The sequence below is a fragment of the Canis aureus genome, chromosome 3, assembly GCF_053574225.1.
Source record: "Canis aureus isolate CA01 chromosome 3, VMU_Caureus_v.1.0, whole genome shotgun sequence".
In the NCBI taxonomy this organism is placed as follows: Eukaryota; Metazoa; Chordata; class Mammalia; order Carnivora; family Canidae; genus Canis; species Canis aureus.
In genome coordinates, this window is record NC_135613.1 from 3188198 (window position 1) to 3215879 (window position 27682).

Here is a 27682-nt window from a genome sequence, read left to right on the forward strand (position 1 = left end):
GAGCTGGGTAGAAAGAATGTCTGCTGCTAATCTGTGTGTTGTAACTTTAAATCCTTCTCTAAAAAGCCTTGTATAAACAGAAACGGCACCTTTTCAGAAATACTTCAATTTAAATTCTGACGTAGTTTAAATGTGTTCTCATCCCTCACATACCTGGCTACTTCTCCATGCCTCTGCTCCTCTGCCCTCACCCAATTTTCACTGTTGTTTGACTTGCGATAACTCTCTTACTCTCAAAGATCTAATAATCTTTTTGTTCAAAATCAAATTAGAAAACCTAGGGAGAATGGCATGCAGTTGAAACAGTGACTCATAATGGGATGAAACCATCAGGGCATAAGCATGCACCGCAATAGGACCAGTGTTCAGAGCTCAGGTGTTTAAGTGGGATAGTCCAGTTATGACCAAGAGGGGTATAAATGGTCTTTGTTAGATCTGCAGCACAGGGGATTCTACTAGTATGTCAGTTATTATTTTATGTCAGACATCGTGAGCAGCATTTTATTTATATTATTTAAATCAATACTTAGATCACCTATTGGAGATTTTTATTAAGTTGTTATTACTAACTTGTTGGCAAGTTAGATGCATAAAGAATATGAAGTACTCTTTACTCAAAGGAAAATGCGGTTGCAGGAAGGCTGAGAACCAGTGAGACTTATGGGCATCTCGTGCTGGCACTTAATGGACATTCCCTTGCAGCACCACAGGCAACATAATTAACTCCCTTCCCACTTGATTTGGATCCTTGGGTCACACTTGTGAAGAAGTGAATTCTTAAGAGTTTTTGATGACTAACTGGAGCCAAGTGCCACCATTGCACAGGGTAGGTTAGACTATCTTCATGGATAGCTCTAGGCGGTTGACAAACAAGGGAAAGAAAAGCACAAAAGGGAAATACATGCTGGGCAAGTACAAATGAGAGCCCCAGTGAGATGTCCTCTGGACAGCTATTCATTTATCTAAGATGAAACTCAGTGCAAGTTTTGGATGAAGTGGATAAACTCAGGTTGCTGCCTACTTAATATGATCAAAATTACCCTTTTCTCCAACCACGTAACCGTCCTTTCACTTTGTTGTTGTAAGACCAACATGACCTGTTGTGGTTCAAGGGATCTCCACTGAGGTTGCTGCTCTTCACTGTATTGTGTGCTGCATCTGTGCCTTTGAGCAGGCCATTTAACCACCTCTGAGCCCCCATTCCCTCATCCATAAACTGAGGTCAATAATAGTTCTTTTAACTCAATAAAAGTGATGGTGCTCAGAGGAGACAATGTAGGTAAGGCACTTGGCACCGAGCCTAGTACCTAATGTCCCACAGATGTCTGTTAAAACTCTTTGGATTGTATGAAAGAAAGCAAGGCATTCGTTCTTGGGGGAACCTCAGATCAATAAATTGATCCAAATTAAGCAATGATTTGGTCAGAGAATCAATATTTTAAGGAAAAACTCAGAATACTTTATTTATTTTGGTTCTTGCACTTACCGAATAAAACTCTTTTGAATTTGGATAAGACTACCAGCATTTGCTCATACCATGTTAGCCAAGGCACAGTCAAAATGTCAGTCTGTGTTTAATTGTACACGGCCTAATAAAGTACTGCCAAATATCATTAATAGCCATCAAGGAAGAAAAAGGTTGTTACAGACTAACATCCCCTTGGGAAAGACGCTGTAAAACAGAGTAGCAGGCAGCCCTATAAATAACTGTTAGCTACGTCTCCCCCTAAATCAGAGACAAGCCTAATCTTATTGTAAATTACATCAAAAAAGCCCTTCCCCAAAATGAGGTTACAGTAAAGCTATAAACTCTTCCCATGTACTAATATATTTTTAGATATTAATTTGTCAAGTGTGGGGTGAAGTAATAATTTAAATATGGGTAAAGCAGTCACCTCATCTAATAAAATGGAGAAGAAATATTCCTTAGAAACAGTCTTAGCCCTCCTTCTTTGTTCCCTGCTTTCAGTCCAAAAATCCATCAGAAATTTGCCCTGTGGTCGTCAGAAATGGCGATCTTGGTGACATTATACACGTCCTCCTGGAAGAAGTGGCCTTATCCTCAGAGACATCACAGATCAGTGTTTGGGGACCTTGAATCGTATTATCAGAGACATATCTAAATACATCTGACACTAAAATTTGCACCTTTTTTGAAAGGTTCCTTGTTGTTCTGTCTGGGGTGAAAAAAATCCATTTTCATGTTGAATAATAATGTGGAAAAGAGCAAACTCTTGTTAAAAGGGAGACCTCGAACTACACTGTTAAACTGTTTCCAAGAATGAGAGAAATAAAGAAGCATTTGGGGACTTTTAAGTCTTTCCCCTCTCCTCCACCATTGAATCTCCAAGGTACCTGACGGTGCTAGATCTCTAGATCATGGTTTGTGTGAATGGAGGCTGAGGATTGGAAAAGGAGAAATTCCTTTTTCTCTGGAGCCATGGGGGGGGGGGGAGGGTGGTGTTGAGAAATGCAAATAAGCTTCTTACTGGCTTCTGTGTGGCTGTTTCTCTACAGCAGTGTTTTTACTGGCAAACCTGGCAATGAGCTCTCACATTCCCCCAAACAGGAATGTTACTCTCCTCGCTTTGTTTTAGGTGTGGTGAAATATTTTTGTTTGAGAAACTACCTTTGGAGGCAGTTTCACAGGAACATCAACTATTTGAAGCACTGTCCCATCAGTGAATATTTTTCATTGTCATCTTTGCTTAATAATGACAACAACGGAAGGCACAGGACCCAGGTCCACTTAGCACAGAAAGTCCTGATGGAACAAAAGTCCTTAAATATGGTTGATATAGAAAATACATGTGCTTATTTTTTAAAAAATAAGAATTATGACTTTTTTGAGTACACTGGAAAACAGTTCTATTTTTTACATGTGTGTGTAAGTATATGAAGTTATCACAATGGGTTTAGAAACAAAATCACTAGACTCAATCTGAAAAGCCAGGATAAAATATTATATCTTCACATTAAATTATTTTAATTTGATATAGTGAAAAATTTGTCGAAAGTGTTTCCTGCTGTACTTTAAGCCAGTTTAATTCAATACTATTTATAGAAATGTTTTTCGGTTAGACATTTTCTCTTTAAAATGTCCGTATTGCATATAGACATTAAGTTTACTTTTGTCCTGAATGCCACCTGAAATAATGCCTCTTAAAAATAATTGTAATATCTTTCCAGGATCCCTGACAATAAAGTAAAAAATAACATTATGGCACCATCTAGTGACCTAATATTTCTTTTTCTTCTTTTGTTATTCAGCTTAAAAGTGCATATTTCTACTTATTATAAAAAGTCACGTGTACTTTTTAGCACATACGCAGCTAGAAATAGTTTCTTTATACTATTACCCGTGGATAAAGCAAATTGATCTCGACAAACTGAAATTTCAAAAATTACTTTCCACTCTGTAGAGTTGATGAGTTTTGTGAGCAGTTCAATAATTTTGGACATAGTGTAGTTCCACAAACAAATAATAATATTACCATAGACTCTTACTTGGAACCGAAGAAGAAAAGCCTGTCTCCAGAAAATGTTTTCATCAATAAATGAAACTTTTTCTTTTTTTTTTTTGTATTACAAAACTGACAAAGCTAGTTTTATTTTTTTCTGTATAAGCAATAATGTCTATGTTAGTGACAATGGCATAAATGAAAAATCAGGTAAAGGAAAAGAAATACCTCGTAACCCACCAGAGATAATTGTTGAGGACATAGCCATGTGTACTTATTGCCAACAGGTATGTGCTGTCTGGTATTATGATATAAGCAAGTTGGCTTATAGCTTATTTCTGAAGCTCATAAATGTCTTGTTAGTTATTTATCAAACCTTATTATGTGAAAGTTAGACTGAATTTTAAACAGAGATGTACTGGGGCACCTGGGGGGCTCAGCAGTTGAGCATCTGCCTTTGGCTCAGGGTGTCATCCAGGGGTCCTGGCATCGAGTCCCACGTTGGGCTCCCTGCGTGGAGCCTGCTTCTCCCTCTGCCTGTGTGTGTGTGTCTCTCTCTGTGTTTCATGAATAAATAAATAAAATGTAAAAAAAAACAGAGATGTACTGAGTTCTTGTGTGTTTGTGAAAATTGAATTATCAAAATATTAACCGATCATCCTCTTTGTAATGTGCTGCTTTATATTTGTGGTAGGAATTCACGCAATGGAACTTGCTCAAAGCACACTTCCAACCAGAGCCTGTAGGCTATGAAAGTTAAGTACATTATACTGGAGGTAAACTAATTGGGCAGTGGCTGCCTCTGTAAAAGGAAACATATTTAATAAAAGAGTTACCTTCACTGAGGATGCTGCATTATGCATTTCCACCATCCTCGAAGTGAGAATTTGACTCTAATAGCAAAGAAGTATCTCTCAGGAACATTTAACTTATTGAAAACAAAACAATGCAACATGAAAGCAAAATTACAGTTTGTTCTTTGGTTCAAAATCTTAGAAAAAATAATTTTCTAAAAAGTTTGAACGATTAGTCCACATTGTGTAAAAAGACACCTGCCAACTTCACTGTATGGTTAATTGACGTCTAGGAGTATAAAGGCCCATCGGTGGCTTCTGATACTCATTTCCAGTTCCCTTTCCTCATGGAACTGGGAACATCCTCTCACGGGACAGTGTGGGATAAGGTGAGGCTCTAAGAGATGAGGGGATGGATTCCTCTTGTCAGTGCCTACTGCGCCTCGCCCCGCGTGCAGTGGCCTTGCTACAGGATCTTTATTCTGAACCATAGGGCGTACTTCCTCAAACATAATTTTTAGTAACCAACCTTCACCATCTGATTTTCATGGGACAGCTGCCATATTGTTTGTACTCTTAATCCTTGACTGTTGAGTGTAATTGTGAGTTCTGGGAGTGTGTTGGTGACTCTGTTTCTCTAGAATATATGATGTACTCCTGAGGGCACTCGGAGATGAGCTTCTCTTCCTATCGGTGGTGAAGAGGCTGCTTCAGACCTTATGTTAGTCCCAAACCTACCAGGGCAAATGCCACTACTTTTAAGGCTTGAGAATAATCCTCTTTGGCTTGCCGCTCTGTGTTGGGGTGGTAGCCATGCCTTCTAATCCCGGTGGGGCGTCGGCATTGCCACCGTGGCCCTGGGCAGCACCACTGCTGCAGCTCTAGGTCTCACCCCTGCCTCTGAGGCTCTGGGCAGCAGCAGGCCGGCCTGCAGAAATGGAAGACAGGGCCCTGCCCTCTGAAACCGAGAGAAAATGCCTCGCCCCATAGGCCTGCGTACAGGTGGGGCTGGCAGCCCTGATCCCTGAATCACCTTTAGGAACATTCTTCCTTTTCTTGAAAGTTATTGAATGCTCGCAGCTCTAGAGTTCTGTCTTGTAGACTCCCAGCAGCCTGACAGCTTGCCTTCAATCCGTCCTGTCTCTAACCCCTTGGGTCCAAGCTGGTAGTGTTCCTGCTGGTATGAACCCATCTCTATCGTCGATTTCTACCAGACGGCAGATTTGATTCAGGAGTCACGTAATCTCCTTACAGCGTGGATGTCCAGCCAAACTCTTGGTGTTCTCTCCACAACATACTTTCTTGTTATTTATTTATTTTTACTGCAACACGGATAGGTTGAGAATTTGATGCAATTTTAGTCCTACTTCCTTCCTAATTAATAAACTTTTTTTTTTTTTTCTTTCAATTTCTCTCTCTCCCCTCACCTTTTCCTATAAGCAGCAAGGAGAAACCAGGCTGTATTTTCAACACTTTGCTTTATAAATCTTCTAACTAAATTTCCAAGTTAGGCACTTAAAATATCAACTTTCCACAAACACAGGAACACCATTTAGCCAAGTTCTTTGCCACTCGATTAACAAATCTTTGCCTGTCTTCCTCTAGTTTCCAACATGATGCTCCTCATTCCAGTCCATATTCCTACAAAACACTCTCTTCTTCAAGACAATCTATGTTTTTTTTTTTTAACATGCACTTCAAAACTCCTCCAGTTTTTACCTATTACCCAGTTCCAACCTATCCCAAAATTTTAAATATATGTTACGGTGGCATCCCACTTCCTGGTACCAAAATCTGTATTAGTCAGGATTTACCAGAGAAACAGAACCAACAGGACGTGTGTTTGTGTGTATAGTATATTATATATACTATTACATATTATATACATTTTAAATATTATAAATATAAATAATTTAAGTGTATTATATAAATATATTTTTAATTTATTTTTAGGCTTTTTTAATTAGTTAAAATAATTTTTTAAAGGAATTCTTCACGCTATTGCAGAAGTTTGGTAAATCCAAAATCTGCAGAGTAAGAGACTCAGAGAAGAGTTGCAGTTTTAGTTCAAGGACAATTAGCTGGGGAATCTGTGCTTGCTCGAGGAAGGTCCATCCCTACTTTTAATTGATTAGATGAGGCCAACCCACATTATGGAGAATAATCTGCTTTACTTAAAGTCCACTGCTTTGAATATTAATCTCATCTGAAAAACATCCAGAATAAGGTTTGACTGATATCTGGGCACCATGGCCTAGGCAGGTCGATACATAAAATAAATCATTACACACTATTATTTTCTCCCACCAATGACGAAAGTTCTTACAAGATGGATAAAAATTTCACATGTGATCTTTATAAAGTCAGAAGGCTTGAATTTAGAAAGTAGGTATATATTTGATGGTAGCAATTTATTTTGGTCTGTTGGTAAGGATGTGTGTGTGTATATACACATTCATATATTCGATACATACTGAATACCCATGATACAACAATGAATTCCTTCCTGACAAACAAGTGTGAGACATTAACAGTGCATGCTAGGAGTTAGCATAACTGTATTTGCCTTATATGAATTTTACTCATTTAATCTGCACAATTCAAGAAGGTGCATAGACAAAAAGATAATAAAATAATATATTACGAGATGACTAGTTAATTCTTCCTCCCATAAGCACCTGGAGAAAGATGTTTCTAATAAAAAATTATGAAGGACATGAAATAAAATAGACAATTCACCAGTCTCTTGGAGCAGAGGTGTAGGGAAAAATAAGAGAAAGATTTTATTTCTCTTTTCTTAAGATTTTATTTATTTATTTGACAGAGGGGGAAAGCACAAGCAGGAGGTGTGGCAAGTAGAGGGAGTGTGAGAAGCAGACTTCCCATGGAGCAGAGAGCCTGATGTAAGACTCGATCCCAGGACCCTGAGATCATGACCTGATCAGAAGGCAGGTGCTTAACCGTCTGAGCCACCCAGGCACCCCTAGAGGAAGATTTTCTAAGATTTTTTAATATCCAGATGATTCTCAGTGTTCTCAATTTGGAATTAAAGAACAAAACCAGATTATATATTTCAGGAAAAAAATGTCTATACATCTTCCTTTCTCTCACACCTATCTCTCTCTCTCTCTCTTTCTCTCTCTCTTTCTCTATTTCACATATGAATATATGAACATATATTCTCCCAGAAATGTTAGAGATGGCATCCCAGCAGAGATTAACATAATGAAATTAGGTCAGATGCAAAGGAGAATTTTTATCATTTTGACCCTCTGAGGGTTTTGGTCATCTAGGGTCAAATAAGTACACTTCAGAATACTTTAATACGTCATAGGATCTTATGAATATTGCATGATAACATATGCAAAGAATGTAGAATGGTAGCTGGCATCTAATCCCACTGTATATGCATTTGACATTATTCCTTAAAAATAAGACTTCATAAAAATCATCAAAGGATAAATCAAGTAAAAATGATAAGACAGTTTTCTTTCCCTTTCAAAGCCAGCACAGGTAAGGTTTTTTTTTTTTATTTTTTTAAAGATTTTATTTATGTATTTATTTATGTATTTATGTATGTATGTACGTATGTACGTATGTATGTATTTATAGTGCAAGCAGGGGGAGGGGCATAGGAAGAAAGAATCTCAAGCAGACTTTGTGCTGAGTGCAGAGCCCCAAGCGAGGCTGGATCTCACAACCCTGAGATCACAATCTGAGCTGAAATCGAGTCAGACGGTCAACTGACTGAGCCACCCAGGTGATCCCTGAGTGTTTTGAATGAGAGAATCAGAGGGCTTTCCTTAGTAATGTACAATAAAAAATTTTGCTTAGATGGGAACAGGACAATTCTAATATCAAACGGTGAACAATAATAAAGTTTAGTCACTTAGGACGTCTTAAGCTTGTACATACACGGCACCATTTATTAAAACCTAATTCAATCATTCAAGTCACAAATCCATTTTGCTAGGTAAGCAGAGAGGTATGTTTTCTAATTAGGAATAATAAGAAAATATTTTATGCTAAGGGTCTGTAAATCATTTGAGTTCTGTGTTGTGGTACAACCTGTAACTCTGAGGGGTGAAATCCTAAATGTGTTGAAGGCACATATGATAGATTATCTGATAATATATATGATATAGTAGAGACAGACTTTAAAAAAAAAAGGAACCATTTAACATGTGAATGTGTTCTCTCATATGAATGTGTTCTCTCTACCACTTTTAAATCGAAGCAGCCTTCTCTTTAAAGTGACCACATTATTCCTGATTCACAAATGTACCCTCTATCCGATTTTTGAAATTTTCAGGGTCCATTTCTCATTACAATGCAAGTAGGCTACATTTTCCTTTCTCCTTTTTCTGCCCTTCTTGGACTCCTGACTTAACATTCAACTCATGTGTTATTTCCTCTTTGAATATATTCCTATTCTAGTCTCCTTCTCCTTGATATGTCTATAGCCCTTTAGCACATATCTATTTTAAAGCGTGTGTCATATTTTAATGAAAAGTTTTTAAAATAATGAGTTAGAAAGGTTTGTTTTTTGTTTTGTTTTTCATTTGTTTGTTTTGTTTTGTTCTGTTTTTAATTGCAAGTGACCTGACTCTGATAGATACTGATCACAGTTGCTGAGCTGAATGTACTCCTCTTCTTCCTTAATAACAAGGACCCAGATTTTGTGCATAGTGTCAACTTGATGAGTCTGAACATATTTTTTGCCTCATCTTTCCCTGATTCTTCCTGCTTGGAATATGTTCAAGGCACTTTAGTATGAACAGAAGATATCTTGTCACCATGAGGTTGAGAGGCCCATGCTGGGAATGATGGTTCAGAAGGTGAACAGTCCCTATAGGACCACTCCCGAGCTCCTGTTCCTACACTCCTTGTTGCACAAGAAAACAGAATCTTCTTTTTCCTGTTGCTTATAGTCAAGCACGATCTTGATTAAAATTCTAACTCAAAATGATGAAAAAGATAATTATGGATTAATTATCCAAAATGATATAAATGTTCTATAGTCAACTAATGTTAATTATGTCTAATTCTGATGCTCAAACTATACACAGAAATACATACATATGTGGTATATATTTCTATCCACCATCTCTGATTTCTTCTATATTATATTTTTTTCATAGATGGGGCATTCGCCTTGGATTTGGCAAAATGGGATTCTAGATGTCGTAGGTTTATCTTACTAAATAGAAACTCTGTAGAAGTTGAACTTTTTTTCTTGATCATTTTAGCTCAAATCTTTGGACTGACCAGATTCATGCATCCATCATTCAAACAAGCACTTTTTTTTTTTTTTTTTTAGATTTAATTTATTTACTTGAGAGAGAGAGAGAGAGAGTATGTGTGCATGAGCAAGTGGGGGAGGGCATAGGTAGAGGTAAAGAAACTCAAGCAGGTTTCCCAGTAAGTATGGCACCTGATGTGGGGGGTGGGGGGAGCTCTATCTCACAGCCCTGAGCTGAAATCAAGAGTTAGAAGCTTAACCAACTGGTTAAGCCACCCAGGCACCCTATAAACAAGCACTCTTATTAAGGAATGGTGTATATGGGTTGTTGTAGACACAAAAGGATTTTTTTTCCCCTCTAAATCCAATCAGGCTATGATTACTATAAGAATGGGTGCTAGAAGACAAATCAACTGGCGTGCTTTAGCTGTATTTATCTGAATTTCTGGAGAACATGTTATTTCCTATTCCTCTATGAATCATGCATCTATACTGGCTGGTTATCAAAGGATATTAGTCCTGCCATATCCATGTATATTTCTAGGAGAGATAGAGAGAGAGAGAGAGAGAGAGAGAGAACAAATAAGTTAAAAAAAAAAAGAGAGAGTTCCATGATACCCCTATTTCGGTCATCTGTCCATATTCTTCTACTCCATATTCTATCTGTTATAACCTTGGAAATACATCTAATTATTTTTCTATTTACTTTTCACTTTGTTTCTCATTATTTTATTTTCTTGTGTTAGACAACAGGATTGAAGGGTGGAGAATTTCTGCTCAGTTACTCACACAAAGAGTCTGGATAATGCAATTATGATAACATAAGAATGGATCTGAGAGTTTACTGACACATTGAATTTGATTATATCTCTTATTCACTTGATTCACCTGTTTTCTTTTCTTTTCTCATAACTGAACCAGGAAAAAGCAGTCATCTCTAGAGAGTGGTTATTACATTTTTGCCTAATATTTTTAGACTGAAGTAATTCACAATTCTGATAAGGTTGGGGGCTTTTGAGATGTTGAAATGATTGCGAGAAATGAACTCATTTAAGGAGTCCCTATCCTCATGTCACAAGCCATTAGTTCGATAAACTAATGTCAGATCTGGAATATTTACCTAACCATCTAGAGCCCATTATTATAATCACACCTAACCATGTGGCCTTAAATGTTTATGGACAGAATGATGTGTGTGACCTTATTTCCACACAACATGCAGCAGCTCCCTGCTTGCAACTAGATGGATAATTTTAATGGTTTTATCTGGGTTGAGGTGGAAGCAAATCCAAATTGTATTTCTTTCAATATTTACTCAAAAATCCAGGGAGAAAAATGAATGTGAATTCATATTTACACTTATGCAATGATAGATAAATCCAAGCTGTTCAACATCCCCAAACCCATGCCTGATACCATAATGCAGACAAATGAAGTATTTACCATCAGACTAAAAATATATTATCCATACACACTGACATCCTATGATTTCAGATTTGAATATAAGGAATACTGTGGTGGATTTTATTTTTAATAAAAATGGATTTATCATATATTTAAATAGGATACTTGTAGCTGACAATAACAAAACACTGATTCTACTTAGAAATATATATTTTCCTGAGAAGGTTATGTAAATATTGAGTGCAAAATTTTAGAAGTGACTAAAGCAATAAGCCAGAGATGGAGATATGATTTTTTATTTTATATTTTATAGTATAAAATCCTTAGTAGAATCCATAAAAGTTAGAAATAATCAATATTGCCAAATAATAGGACTGATTTTTATGCAGTACATGCTTTGTGACAGGCCTCATTCCTGTGATTGACATGTAATAACCCAATAAATTCAGTTATTTCATAGGTTCTTTTATCTTCCCATTTTAGAAATAAGGGAAACCATCTTAAAATCTAAAAGAATCAAACAATAGCAGGCAAAAAGATGAGCACCTACTATGAGTAAGGCACTATCAGTCCCAGGCGTTATTTTTTTCATTCAATAACCAGTAACTTTTAAGCTCCTAGCACAGGTCAGACATGTTCTGAGCACTGGAATAAGGCACCAGTCTTATCTTTAAAGAGTACATTATAGTAAGAAATAGCTACATTTGTAAGCAAATTTCAGTATACCACCATTTTGTGATACAAATGATAAAAATATTTTTTGAAGCACATATATGGGACCAATTGAATTGAGGAAGATTTCTTGGAGGATATAACATTAGAGCTGATTTGGAAAGGGTGAAAAGAGCTTCATCAGGTAAAGAAGGATGCATTCATTCCACATCAAGTGTTTCTGAATCTCAGTACTATTGATATTTTGGATGAATAAGTGTTGGTAGGGGGAGTCTGCATTGTAGTATATTTAGCAGCATCTCTGGCTTCGCCCACTAGATGCCAAAAGCAGCCACCTAGTCGTGACAATCAAAAATGTCTCTAGACATTGCTAAGTGTCTTTTGGGTAGAGGGACATAATTGTCTCCAGTTGAGAACCACTATTTTCCAAAGAAACAACATACTTAAAATCAAAGAGCATGATCATAAGTTCTAATGGAGATGAGGAGGAAGGATGCCGAGGAGGGATCTGAGGAGGCAAGTTAGGTCACATTGAGAAAAGCCAGATGACTACATATAGTATATTAGACTTAATCTCAGACAGCTGGGACCAAAGAAGGTAATCCCTTTGGTTATGTTAGGAGCTAACTTGGGCAGCTCTGTGAAGGAGAGCTTGAGGTGGAAAAATGATACTTACCTCTTGCTTTCAAGATACAATGTTGGGATATCACTTGGAATTAAGAACTTCCTTCTTATTTCACTTCCTTATTGCTTCCATAGGGCAAAATAAACAGTATCTTCTGTTCAGTTGAGCCTAGATTTGTCTTTATAAAAAAGTCTATCCAAAGCATCATCTAATGCTTCACCTTCATGAATATGTGAAATATTCATGTCTCTCTGTCAACATAAAGTATCATCTAAAATAAGTCAATATGGCCTTATAAAATAAAATTATAGTTAAAAGTAAATATATAGATCTGCTATTATTGCTTCGGAAGGCATTTTCCAAATGTCCTCAAAATTCTCCAAAAGTCTTATAGTCCCCTAAGTATTATTCTCAATGCCACCTTTCTTTGACAATTTTCCAAATGTGAGATTTCTTTCTTGCCTCTTTTGAAGATTACAAATGCCATGACCCCCAATGATCCCACACAGAGTATTTCTGGTATATAGCATGACAACTGTAACAATGCAATCTGTCAAATGCATCCCAGTCAGAAAGCCACCAGAGAGGATCCTAGGAATTTTGATATATGCTGCATACCTATTGCATACAACTTTATGACTGCATTCAGTTTGGTTGAAATTTTGCAGCAAGTAAGAATATAACTAAAATGATCTACCCCCAAATCTCTCTTTAATATGGAAGAGAAATGAAGTATGTGTGTGTGCTGGTATGCATGCATATGCACGTGTGTGTGTTATAGTATGGGAAATTGTATAAAAGTGTTCAGGAAATTCTTACATACTTGTATACTTAGATATTTCACCTGTTTCTTATCTATTTCACATTGTTGAATTTCTCCCATAAATAAAATAAATCCATGCCAACTTTTTTTTTTCCCAATATACTGAAGTCATTTGAGTGTTCAGTGGCCTAGACCACTCATCTTTAGACTCTAGCAGTTTTTATTAAATTTAGGAATAACCCTAGAACCAGATCATTCTGTCTCAGAACTCTACACAAGAACTGAGTTTTTGGATCAAGTAACATTTTAATATATATATGGATGATCAATTTCAATGGCATATGGGTAAGTAAAAAATATTCATCAAATCTTACCTTGTAATTTGACACTGCACTCTAGACCCAAATTTATGAAAAGTCGGGTTGTCTTTCTTAATTTTACCTTCTTATTTGAGGAATATAAATACTAGCACTTTTGGAGTCTGGTTGTGTTAGCTATTGTATTCTCTATTCGAGCTTCATGTCATCTGCCAATTTGAAAAAGATGAAACAAATTCAAGAAAAGAAACTCCCCACCATATTTTATATCTAAGTAAGATCAGTGTTGAATAATAAACTTAACTACTAAGCTCGTCACAGAAGTAGTTAGACTTGAAAAAAAAAAAGTATTAACTGTTACCATTCTCAGCATTTAGCACCAAAATGCATCAAAAATTGAGTACTTAAACCAAGAAATAACAATTGTATTCAGAAAAAAATAGACAAAATTTAAGTGAAATTGGCAAACAGCTGGGCTATGATAAAAAAGAAAGCTAAAGTAGGTAAAATCAGAAATGAAAAATGATAAATTACAATTGATATCACAGAGAGGATCATGAGACTACAAAGAGCAATTTTATGCCTATAAATTAGGAAATTAGAAGAAATGAGCGAATTCCTAAAAAATACAATCTATCAAGACTTAATCATGAAGAAATAGAAAATCTTAACAGACCAATAACAAAGAAGGCATTTGAATCCATAATAGAACTTTTCCCCAAAAAGAAAAGACCTGAACAAGAATGCTTCCCTGATGAATTCCACCAAACATTCATAGAAGAATACTAATGATTCTTAGATTTTTTTCAAAATTGAAGAGGAGGGACGCCTGGGTGGCTCAGCGGTTTAGCGCCGCCTTCAGCCCAGAGCGTGACCCCGCGGTCCCAGGATTGAGTCTCACATGGGGCTCCCTGCATGGAGCCTGCTTCTCCCTCTGCCTACGTCTCTGCCTCTCTCTGTGTGTCTCTCATGAATAAATAAATAAAATCTTAAAAAAAAAAATTGAAGAGGAGAAAACATCCCAAACTCATTTTACAAGACTACCATTATCCTGATAACAAAAGCAAATAAGAACATTGCAGTCAAAGCAAACTATGATCTGATATTGCTGATGAACATAGATGCAAAAATCCTCAACAATATATCAGCAAACAGAATTCAACAACTCATTAAAAGGATTACATACCACGATTGAGTGGGATTTATTCCTGAAATGCAAGGACAGTTCAAATTACTCAAATTAATCATTGTGATATACCACAATTAACAAAACAAAAAATAAAAATCACATTATTTCAATGTTTAAAGAAAGAGCATTTGACAAACTTCAACATCCTTTCATGAATAAAACCCTCAATAAATTAAGTCAAGAAGGAATGTAAAGAAACAAAAACAAACAAACAAAAAAAGGCATTGTATTCAATAGTGAAAACCTGAAGCTCTCCTCTGAGATCAGGAAAAAACAAACACAAGAATATCTACTCTTGCCACTTTTGTTCACTATAGTATTGAATTTCCTAGCCATAGAAATTAGCAAGAGAAAGAAATAAAAAGCTTCCAAAATGGAAAGAAAATAAAATTGTCTCTGTTTGTAGACAACATGATCTTGGAAAACCCTAAAGATTCCACCAAAAATCTTTTGGAATTGGTAAATGGATCAAATAAAGTTGCAGGATACAAAAATCAACATCCAACAATCTATTGTGTCTCCATGCAGTAAAAGTGAACTATTCAAAATAGAAATTAAGAAAACAATTCCATTCATAATAGCATCAAAATATAAAATACTTAAGGTGAAATATCTGTACAATGAAAACTATAAGACATTGATGAAACAAATTGAAGATAAGTGAATGAAAAGATATTGTATGTTCATGGATTGGAAGAGTTATTGTTAAGAGTCTACACTACCTAACACAGTCTAAACACCCAATGTAAGCACTATCCAAGTTCCAGTGCCATTTTTCACAGAGATAGAAAAAAACAATCCTAATGTTCATGAAACCACAAATACTCCACATAGCCACAGCAATCTTGGGAAAGAGGAAAAAAGCAGAGGTATTACACTTAATTTCAAGCCCACATTAAAAGCTAAAAAAATCAAAGCTGTATGTTACTGATATAAAAAAGAGAGCTCTGAAATAAACCCACATAAATATGGTTAAAAAATTATGACAGAGATGTCAAGAATACACAAATGGGAAAGGACAGTTTCTTAAAAAAAATGGTGATGTTAAAACTGGGCAGCCAAAAGTGAAAGAATGAAATTGGACCGCCATTTTATACCATACACAAAAATTAACTGAAAATGGATCAAAAATTTGAATGTAAGACCTGAAACCATACAAGATCTAGAAGAAAATATAGAGGGTAAACTCTTTGACATTTGTCTTGGTGGTGATTGTTTGGATCTGACACCAAAAATAAAAGCAATGGATGCAAAAAATTTACAATTAGGACTTTTAAACTAAAAAGATTCTGCAAAGCAAAGGAAACCATCGACAAAATGAAAAGAAAACCTAGTGAATGGTAGAAATATCTGCAAATCATATATCTGATAAGGGGTTAATATCCAAAATATATAAAGAACTCATACAACTCAATGGCAATACAAAACAAAACAAAAGCAAGTAATCTCATTTAAAAATGAATAGATGATCTGAATAAACATTTCCCCCCCCCCCCAAAAAAAAAAAAAGACATGGCCAATCGGTACACGAAAAGCTGCTAAACATCACTAATCACCAGGAAAATGCAAATCAAAATCACACTGAAGTACCACCTCACACTTGTTAGAATGTCTATTATCAAAAAGAAAAGAAATAGCAAGTGTTGGAGACGATGTGAAGAAAAAAAATGAACTCTTATGCAGTATTGATGGGGTTGTAAATGGGTACAACCACTATGGAAGACAGTATGAAGTTTTCTCAAAAGAAAAAAAAAAAAAAAAGAACTGCCATATGATCCAGCAGTTCCATTTCTGGGTATTTACCTGAAAAAAAAATGAAAATACGAATTCAAAATAATATCTGTGCTGCCATGTTTATTGCAGCGTTATTTACAATAACCTAGATATGGAGGTAGCCTCATTGTGCCCAACAGTGGATGAATGGGTAAAGAGAATGTGGTATAAATGTATGCATGAAATATTTTCCAACCATAACAAAGATCTTGTCATTTTGACAACATGGAGGAAACTTGAGGGCATTATGCTAAATGAAATATGTCAGACAGAAAAAGATAAACACTGTATGCTCTCACTTGTATGTGGAATCCCAAAAGAACAAAAACAAAGACTGAACACATAGATACAGAGAACAGATTGGTAGTTGCCAGAGTTGTAGTGGAGGAATTGGTGAAGGGGAGTTAAGAAGGGAAAATCTTCCAGCTATGAAATAAGTCCTGGGGGGCAGCCCAGGTGGCTCAGTGGTTTAGCACCGCCTTCAGCCCAGGTGTGATCCTGGGGTCCTGGGATCGAGTCCACGTCGGGCTCCCTGCATGGAGCCTGCTTCTCCCTTTGCCTGTGTCTCTGACTCTCTCTCTCTCTCTCTGTCTGTCTCTCATGAATAAATAAATAAAATCTTAAAAATAAAATAAAATAATAAAATAAAATAAAGTAAAGTAAAGTAAAGTAAAATAAAATAAAATAAAATAAAATAAAATAAAATAAAATAAAATAAAATAAAATAAATGAATCCTGGGGATGTAATGTAGAACGTGATGACTATAGTTAATAGTAATACTCTATGGTATAGTTGGAAGTTCCTAAGTGGTATGGTTGGAAGTTCCTAAGTGAGTAAATGTTAAAAATTCTCATTAGACAAAAAATATTGACTATGTACAGTAATGAATATTAGCTACAATGATCGTATCATTATGTTGTATACTTCTGAAACTAATATGATGTTTTATGTCAATTATATCTGAACTTAAAAAAAGGGATACTTAAGCAAAATAACAAAGATATTTGCCCCCAATCACATGACTAATAACTAAAAAAGTTAGAATATGAAGCCAATTCTGACTGTAGTGTTGGAGACCTTAATTCTTATGCTGTTATTCTTCTCTCTCAGGCTGCACTCAATACAAAGATGGTCCAAGCTTACAGTTCTTTCATCCCTTTAACTTGTAGGTCCTTTATGGTAAGTGATGTCATCAGAGATTTCCAATATACCTAACAAATCACTTATTTAAAAATGCTTAGATATATCTCCTAGATCTACATCAGGATGTGGGCCATATTGCAATGTGTATCTCAAATGTAGGTCCCATAGTGTGACGTGTGTGTATATAAAAATATGCATGCATTTTTTTAACATAACTAATTCAAAGTCAGAGAAAATTGTAAAAATATTACAAAGTTCCCATATACTTTTCACTAAGTTTCCTCCAACGTTATTATGTAACATTATTACATGACTACAGATTAGTATCAAAACTACAAAATTAATGGTGGCATAATTCATGTTGGAAGTCATTAAGAAACTGTCTTTAGGAATTTCTTATGTTCAGTACCAATCATTTAACTTCAAATTTCACCTAAAATTTTGGTTATTAAAAGTTTTATGTAGTTTCCTTAACTTTTTCCATAATTTCCTTCGAACATTTCAAGATTTCTAATAAATATAACCAGCCACTCAGGATGCTCTCTATGCTACTAGAATCTTTTCTGATGTAAGGTGTGTGGTAATTATGACTTCCAAACACCACTAAGTATTATATAGAGCCTGCTGAGGAGAGAAGAAAATAATAATATACCAATTTCTACTCTCAGAAGTCTAAAAGGGACTTTGAGAAAATATATTTAAATAAGCTGCTTGCATAATTCTGATAAAAGCAGTTTATAGATTCACTTAGGAAGACTATTGTACAAATGTTGTTATTTCAGCTATACAAATTTAATATCAACTGTCTAGTGATACGAGAAAGTTCCCATGCAAGCAGATATTCTTTTAAAGGAAGTCTAGCTAAAAAAATAAAATAAAGTAAAATAATAAAATAATAAAATAAGATAAAATAAATAAAATAAAATATAAAATAAAATAATAAATAAAAATAAAATAATAAAATAAAATAAAATAAAATAAAATAAAATAAAATAAAATAAAATAAAAAAAGGAAGTCTAACTAAACTTGTAACACACGGAGCTTCATGTTTTCTTATTCTACTCTCCAGATACTGACTAGGTAAAAGAAAATGAGACATGTGTTACCTTCAATGTAAACAGAAATGATAAAAGAAAAAAAAAAGGAGAAGAGAGAAATAAAAGATGAAGGAGCAACCAAGGAAGAGATGAAGATGCAAAATGGTAGACAGAGATGAGAGAATGGAGAAAGGATAGATAAACATGGCTGGAGGGGAAGAAGTAAAGGTATGGAAAAAAGAGGGGGAAGAAAGAAGGAAAGAAAAAAATAGTTAAAAGTATAATTACAGATTATCTATGAGGTATTATATATCACATGCCATGCCGTGTGATTTACTTAGACTGTTTTATTTAATCCTTTCAACTCTTTTTTTTTTTTAATATTTTTTTTTAATTTTTATTTATTTGTGATAGTCACAGAGAGAGAGAGAGAGAATGAGGCAGAGACACAGGCAGAGGGAGAAGCAGGCTCCATGCACCGGGAGCCCGACGTGGGATTCGATCCCGGGTCTCCAGGATCGCGCCCTGGGCCAAAGGCAGGCGCCAAACCACTGCGCCACCCAGGGATCCCAATCCTTTCAACTCTTAAGAAATTCACCTGTCTCTGGTAGTCATGACTCCCAACCACTTCTCTTCAAAGATGCATTCCAGAAACTATACTTAGATTTGAAATGATTTTTGACACAGATCTCAACTCTGTTTCATTATTTCTAAATGTACCTATTGTATTTATAGTATTCTGGTTACAACTGATTTTTTTAAACTGAAAATGTCTTTATTTCACTTCAACATTTAGAAGATATTATTTTGGGTATAAAATTCTCAATGGAAATTCTTTCTTCAACATTTAGAAGATATTATTTTGGGTATAAAACTCTCAATGGAAATTCTTTCTTCTCTCCACCATCTGTTTTCTATGTGTGGAGGCTGAAATGAGGAGAATATCCACATATTTCCAGGTGTTGAGTTGTACAGTTTCAGTAAGATTGAGCTTATCTCTAATAAGCCCAACTCCCAAAGTCCAGCACTGTTGCTCCCAGGACTACTCCCTTTTATTTTGTCAGTGTCTGAGCTTTGGGTTTGGAGGGTTTTAGCCCTGGGTTTCATCTTGCCCATTAGTCTTAGCAGAAACTCTGATGCCAACCACTCTGAAAAGGGACATGAGTAATATATGAATTGTTCCTGCTTTTTTAATTTGAGCCTTCAGTATCCAATAATGTTGGGAGAGGGATTTAGAAGAGAATGACTATGTTGATGAAATTATCGTTGACTGCCCATGTAGAACGTCTCAGACTCCAATATATTTTGCCAGCCCCGTCAGCAACAATTCTTCTCTGTCCTCTTGTTATCCAGTAAAGTGACTGGTTGGACAGACCTTTTTCACCTGTTACCAACAAGAGAGACCATCTCATCTTTCTGGAAATCAGTCTATCAGTTTTCTTTGTCCATTCAATATGTTTGATATTTATATGTTCTGGATTTTTCCCTCTCTCTATTTTTTTGGGGGGTGGGGGCATTACTATGGGGCTAATGGTCTTATGGTCCCAAGTAGAATTCTAGCTACTATTCTTCTTGAAGGAAGAACATCACCAGAGTAGGACTGTGACCCAGGAACTGGGCTACTCAACTCATGGGAAATTTTCACAGATACAAATCTCTGAAGTCTGAAAGGAGTATATGGTTAATTTAAGAATATGTGAGAGAAATAAAAATTTTTACTTCTAATTATTCTGGTGAAGCCTAGATATTCAGGAATAGTCTTCTGCCATTATTGGCAGATAGGTTTAAGTTGTCAGTTCTCTGTGTTTTATAATCATATAATCTTATTCCACATTTACAAACAGTCTGACATTTCATAATGACAGATTATCTAATAAACAGTAGCTACTGGTGTTATAAGAAATAAATTTTCAAAAAATAAGAGGAATCATGATGTTTCCAAGGGAAACTAAATGACTGTGAAGATATTTTATGAAGTACGGCTGACCCTGAACAACATGGGTTTGAACTGCACAGGTCCACTCATACATTGATTTTTTTTCAATAAATACAGTACAGTACATTAAATGTATTTTCCTTATGACTTTCTTAACATTTTCTTTCCTCTGGTTTCTTTTATCGTAAGAATACAGTATATCATACATATAATAGAAAATATGCTCATCGACTGTGTTATCAGTAAGGCTACTGTGTTAACAGTAGGCAATTAGTATTTACGTTTTTGGAAAATCAAAAGTTATACATGGATTTCTGACTGTGCACAGGGTCAGTACCCCTGATCCCCACATTGTTCAAGGGTCAACTGTAACATACTTCATTTTGATAAGAAGTTTTTTTAAAACAAGGAAAGGAAAAAAAAAAACCCTTTGTTTTAGATTTTAATAAAGAGATTTTTGAGTGTCTTTTGGTTCTATAAAATATAAATCTAACCAATGATTCCATTCATTTGCATGATGAATGACTATTCACATTTATTTCTTTTATTACTCTTAGCAAGGCAGAAAATAGCTCTTTTGCATGCTTCTGCAGAAATTAATTGTTTTTCCTTTTTCTACGGTTGTTTAGGGTTTGTATTCTCAGTATGAAAAGATGACAGCTATTGTAAGTTCCTTAAGTGATAATTAGTCCTCTATGACAGTTTATTATGTTGCCACAGCTTATTAAAACTCTTCATTTTCATACAATTACCAAATTCACCATTGGAAGGCCACTTTCAAAATGGAAATTTGCATGCAATTGCTAATTCCTTCAAAAAGAACACAGGTGAAATTTTAGTAGGTTGGGTCAAATGTCAGGATTAAAAGGACATGCAAGCACATGCACATACACGCATTATTTTATTTGCTTTTGTTTCTTTTTTGTTAAAATTAATTTCCTTGGTTACTGCAAATTTTCTGGAAAAGAAAATGAAAAGTTTCATCTTCTGAATATGGAAAGAATTTGTGAAAATGGTTTTCTGCTTTTGGTTTCCTCAGTGTGTGTGTGTGTGTGTGTGTGTGTGTACTCAGCTTTGTGACATGCTAAGAACTTGTAACATTGCTTCAAAATTCACAGAAAAATGACATAACGATTCCCTATACTAGAAAATTGAGAATGTTTATTTATTTATTTTAAAAGATTTTATTAATTTACTTGAGAGAGAGAATGATAACAGAGGGAGAGGGAGAGAGAGAAACAGGCCCCCACTGAGCAGGGAGCCAGATGTGGAGCTCGATCCCAGGACCCTGAGATCATGACCTGAGACAAGCTGAAGGCAAATGCTTAACTGACTGAGCCACCTAGGTGCCCCCAAAATTGAGAATTTTTAAAATTATTTTCTGTTGTGCACTAGAACAATTAGCAATTATCAAAACAGAAGTAGTCAATTAAAAGAAAAAGAAATTTCCTTCAAAGAATTAGGGGGAGAACCAGCAAGCTGCCTATCAGGAAACCTGAAATAGTTTTTGACTCTTATTCTTTATAATAAAGATTCATTTGCATATTTGATTTTCTGGTTATCAAGCTTATATTATGCTTATTTTTATCAAGTACTTTTATAAATTTTAACCAATACAGATTCGTGTAATCCTCATGACAATGGCATGCAATGCAACTATTACTCTAACTTCGCGCATGAATAACTAAAACAAAGAGAGGTTATTTACTTTGTCACACAGCTCACAAATGACAGAGAGAGAATATGAACCCAGGAAATTAAAATTTGAATATTCACCATAATTAGTAACATTGGGGCACTCCACTGAAACTCTATCGAAGCTTGACTTATCTAAACCTCTGTAGTATAATTTTCACTGAGTTCTTGACACTTTTACTTAAAACAATAAAACGAGTATTTCACTTCATACTTTGAAATTTTCAATGGGACCAATTCTCAACAATTTTGCATACTGTTCATACTCTTTTTGATTTGGCACTTGCCTGATTATGCAGGTAAACTGTTGGAACCCATCTGCCCCATGAAGAGCTCTATACTTAAGCAATACGGAACTACATGTACCTACCAGAAGGTGACCTTCTTGGGATCCTACTAGTTTCCTCCACCAAGAGCCGCTGATCTCTACTTCTACTCCTGGGGTCATTCCTTAGACTCAGCTGGGACACTGCTTATATGTGTGACCTTGTTTGAATTCTTTCATAGTTAAGCACCTCATTCCTGTACAGTAACTACTGTGCCTTTTAGATACGACTAATAGAGAAATCATCACACTGGACTCTTTCCCGATAGGCATGTTTTTACCCACCTTAACTATGAGATTCTTGAGTTTGGAAGCAAGGCATTGGTATTTGCATATACTCTGAACAGACCCTGTAAATGATAGACACTCCCTCAGTTTCCCTCTTCCGAGCTGAGAACGCATTCACAGGCAGTAACAGTAAACTGAAATGCGGGTGTTGAATATTCCAGTTGGCTGAGGTTGGTGGTACATCTCATGATGTAATATGAGATATTTTTGGCTGAGATACTTTTGTACTTCATATTTTGTCTGTGGCTTTCCCTCATATTTTCAACTTTTTATTTACAAGATGGCTGCAGAATCCCAGAGTCACATTCTGATTTGGAACAGAGAGCAGGGACAAGAAGCAGTGTCAGTGCAGGGAACTGATACTAGTATTCATAAAATCACATCACAGGGGTCAGCATGAATATTTAGCTTTCCCAGCTTCCATAGTGAATGCAGGCAAGGGAAAGAGTGATTTGAAATGGGATCTGTGAGCCAAACCTCGGTGGGAAAATCATAATTTTACTTGGATCTTCAAGATCCATGTCCAGAGTCTCAAAATTTTCAAGAAGTGTCTTTTTTTTTTTTTTTTTTTTTTTTTTTTTAATATCAGCCGAATGCAATTACTTTGGGAAGTTGTTTCAAATCTAAAAGATCCATAAGGGGGGCACCTACTGTCTCCCTTCCAAGGTACACATTTACGGATCTTAATTGGTCCAGTGCTCAAGGCCTGAAAGAGGGAGCAGGAGGGTGTGTGTGTATGAGGGAGAGAATTAGATCCACAGATGCACAAACAAGAGGTTTGTGTTCTTTAACACAATTTGTATAGTATCTTCTGTAAGGATAATTGTAGTATTTTCAATAGTTTGAGGGGACACAGCATGAAATACGTCACGTATTTTTCCCTGAAATGAGCTCTCTTCCTAGAGTTAGAGATATTAGAAGGAAACTCTCCTTTATGTCATTGGAATAGTACTCTTTCTGGCCTTGTCCTGCTCCAGCTTAGGAGACCATTTAAGAGAAATATCAACACAGACATTTCTGTCAACTGACACGAAAACACTGAGTAGAGCAACTTACCTCATGTAGTGACTAGTTTAAACAGCTACATAAATGTCTGTAAAGGATTACGTTTGAGTCAGCGTTTTATTCTACTAGAGCATTGATGGAGAAAAAAACTGTAAAGGGCTTTCATTATTATTGTTTAAGTTCCATAATCAAAATAACAATAGCTAATATTTAGTGATCATCTATATATATATATATATATATATATTTTTTTTTTTTTTTTTTTTTTTTTTTTTGTGATCATCCATATTTTATTGCCGGTCACTACACTTACTGTCTTTAATGTGGTGCTTTGTTTTTTGAAAACCTCACAGCTACTTTATGAGGTGGGAACTATTTTTGCACTGATTTTGTGGCTGTGGAAACTAAGACAATAAGAAATACTCAAAGTTACATGCTGTTAAGGGGGACAGCTGACCTCAAAGTTCACATTTCATCACATTGTGTTGGTTTTGTGGCTGCCCCCGCCCCAAATGCGGTGGCTTAAAACAAAAGAATAAAATTATTACCTCACTGTTGCAAAGGAAAGAAGCCTGAAATTAGTGTTGGCAGGACAGCATTCCCTCTAGAGGTTCCTTGTATCTTTGACCTTCTGGTGTCTACAGGCGTCCCCTGGCCTGTGGCCTTGTCATTCCAATGTCTGCTTTTGTCTTCACATCAACTATGTGACACTGAGTGAAAACTCCCTCTGTCTCTCTCTTATAAGGATACGTGTGATTGCAGAGGTACCGCCCAGGTGATCCAGATAATCCAAGAATCTTGCCTCTCAAGATTCTTAGTCACATTTTTTCCACATAAGTTAATATTCACTCTTCTGTCATTATCTAGTAATATTCACAGGTTCCCCCCACTAGAAAGTAAATATATCATCGGGAGGTCAGTTTTTTAATCTGCTATGCACATGAAGGTGAAGAATCCTCAAAACCCGCTTAGAAAGCTCAGAACTACCCTGTGAAATTTGGTCCATGTGCATTTGCATAGAAAATACATTTCTTCAAGGGAACAATAATGATAGGAATCTAACTTAACATAAATAGAACTAACAAAAAGCACTACAAGAAATTATTAGAAAAATAATGTCACTGCATTAGGAAAATGTATAAAAAATGACAAGGGATGAGTTGTGTTACTCCAAAACCCTTACGACAAAATGTGGCTTAGGTTGGGGGCCTGGAAGCTCAGTGATGCAGCCACGTGCCTGTGATCCAATTAGAAAACAGGAGAAAGAAGACTCTGGGTGTACGCAGTCAGGAGGTGGGACATGTGGTGTACCTCCTTCACAAATTGGCCAAATACTGATGCTAGAGGCAACATAATGCCTCAGTCCAATTGATTTGGATCCCTCCCACTCTTTTCTGGAAGACTTGCACCCAATACTGGCATCCCAAAGGAAGCAATGAAAGGCTGGCAGGTTCTTATGTAATTTCATCATGTTTGAAAAATGCTTAATCAATGTCTTTGCCAAGTTTCTGAATTATAAGGTGTCACGTTCCATTTAAAGATCTCCCTTTCTCCCATGGTATATAGTCAGGTCTAAGAAAGCTACATGGTGACACTTGCTGATAATTGTAACACTTATATTCCCAAGTTTGGTTATTAGGGAGGCAATACTTCGTCGCTGGTCCATTTATTTTATTTAATAGTCCTTTTGAATCTAGATGGATACTTTTACTCAGCATCTAATGTAGACATAATGTGGACACATACTTTTAAATCAAGATCCATCTAGTTTGAGGCCACTTTGTAGATGCAGACAAACACTCATGGAAAGGTAGTCACTCTGCAGCCAAAGGGCATTTGCACAAACACGGAGATATCCAGGTGATCCAATGATCGATTATATGTTGCAATCTTTTAAATTAAAATGAACTCTGTATTTCTTTTCATAACTAAGTATTCTTCATTTTCACTGTTTATACCTAGATTTGTATCTTTCCTTTGTCAATCTGTTAATCTTTTCACCAACATTTTACTATCTATCCATCATCTATCCCTTTTGCTAATATATCTGCTAATGGTAGACTTTTATGAAAAATTCTCTAATCAGTCAAATATTGCACTTGCATAATTTTGGTAGAAGGGATTCAGAAGTAGTGATTAAAATAAATAAATGTTCTGAATATTCTATGAATTTTAAAAAGTTGGGTTAATCATAGAACTTTTTAATATACCATAATTTACTCATAGAAATCAAGTTTTTGGAAGTATATTTCTCATGTGATCTATCGGCTATTTTGGGTAAAAGGTATCTACCACTCTCTATATCTCTATCTATCTCTCTATATACATATGTAGATGTACATATGTCCATATCTTATGTTATTTCCCTTTAAAAAATATTAATGAGTGAGGTATTTTTCTGCATCATAGTCAGGTTGAAATCACTATTTAAATTAATTATGACAGCCATATCAATTAGACATAAGAGATTTCTAAAGCTAATTAGAGTCTGAGAGTTTTTAATTTGACGTCTGTCTCTGTGTAATATGTGCTTTATGCATTAAATTAATGAAATTAAGTCTGCATCATTATAAATTTCCACTTTCATAGTTCCATAAGTTTCACAATTACATGCCATATTTGAATGATAATTGAATGAAACTAAATAATTATGTTCACATCAGCATTGCTAAAGTATAAGCATACATCCTTTACTTTTTACTCCCCTGTCCTTCTAAGCAGGACCTAACAGAACACAACTTTTTCTCAATAAAGGCTTGCTGTCATTTACAAAATAAGAACAACAAGGGAGGTAAGGTGTATCAGAAACATACTAATGCATTGCAAAACAGGGCAAGAACTCCAAACCAAAGTAATTATCAACTCTGATTAATACATAGTGTGAGGTTTTACACACTCTTCAGTTAAAAAAAAAAAGTTCATGAGATGATTATCTGCTGTTAAACTCAATACATATATGAAATAAGTCATATTTTTAAAATAAAAAACTCAATTACTGGTCTTTGCTGTACAGACACCCCCCCCACACACACACACACACAAGGTTGTATCACTATATAATGTTTTGAAATAAATCTTTAACATATTCTGTGAAAATACATATTTAAAATGAAGAAAAGAATTAATTTGCATGCAAATGGGACTAAAGCATGATATACGAGAGGACTGCAACCCTGCCTTTAAGATTTGCTTTTGACATTTGTGTTTTAACAGGCAATTAAAATTTAATTTGTCCGATGATGAAAAGCAAATCCTTTTATCCTATTTCAGCAGTCTGAAAAGGTACAGACTCTATTACAAGATGAGACTGTGGCTGAAGGTTTCTTGTGCCCTCATGACCCTGTGGTATGAAATTGATGATGTTACAATAAGAGGATTGACATGAAAATAAGTCTGCACATAAACAATGATGAGAGGAAAGACATTGTCCGAGAGAAAGGGATCATCGGTCACGCTCTACGGGAAGCATTGCAGATGAAAGCTTCATTTGTATTTTCTTGCAATGGCTGGAGTGTCATGATAACATACCATTGGTTTGTTGCGATACCTACCTAGAGAGTCTGCCAGAGGAAGATTTGTGTGAAAAACCAGGTGGGATGTTTTCTAGTCTCCCACTCCTGAGGAGAGCAATGAAGTAAGAGAAAGTGAAGAAGAGGCGAAGGATGGAGGTGAAAGGTGTTGAGATGATGCCAAAAGCTGAGTTGATGAAGTGTGTCTAAGTAACACTTGGCTAGCTGGAAAACTATAAGGTCTGTACAACTCTGGGTTGGTTTCCTTTAGAAAGCTTACAATTTTGTTAAATTTTAAAGTGATACAAATAAGCAAGGATAAGTTGTTCATCCATGTAGATACGTGTCCCACTTCATCCATCAGCCTCATGTTTTCTCAAAGGAGATTGGGGATTTGACTCAAGCTTTAGAAACTAAGGCTAAGTACAATCCTGGTTAATAATTCTTAACAGGACAAGGATCATATTCTGAAATGGCTGTTTAGAGATACATGGAGACATTT